At 45.1% G+C, this 246-nt stretch overlaps 1 protein-coding gene across 1 annotated transcript in view; it reads right to left on the minus strand.

Annotated features, from left to right (window-relative positions):
- MYO5B (myosin VB) overlaps positions 1–246 on the minus strand; it is a 122,954-nt gene that overhangs the window by 55,464 nt on the left and 67,244 nt on the right. The gene's annotated exons all lie outside the window — the stretch shown is intronic.

Genomic DNA, 246 nt, shown 5'->3' on the forward strand with positions numbered 1-246 from the left:
TGTGTGGAGGACCTTGGCGGGACCGAGGGGCCTAGGGAGGATATTGACCTTGACAAGATTACAGAGTTCCCGTGAGAGAACAAGAAAGGATGAGAAGCGTGCCTGGGAAACTAAGTTTAAGGAATGTATTGACTATTTGCAGTTGTGATAAGAAGCCTGAAAAAGCCACCCAATGAGGGGTGAGAAAAACAACTTCTGACAACTTTTTGAGCAATAAGGGACGGACATATGTACAAGGTAACAAGT

The sequence above is a fragment of the Haliaeetus leucocephalus genome, unplaced genomic scaffold, assembly GCF_000737465.1.
Source record: "Haliaeetus leucocephalus isolate CR32 unplaced genomic scaffold, Haliaeetus_leucocephalus-4.0 Scaffold866, whole genome shotgun sequence".
Lineage (NCBI taxonomy): Eukaryota > Metazoa > Chordata > Aves > Accipitriformes > Accipitridae > Haliaeetus > Haliaeetus leucocephalus.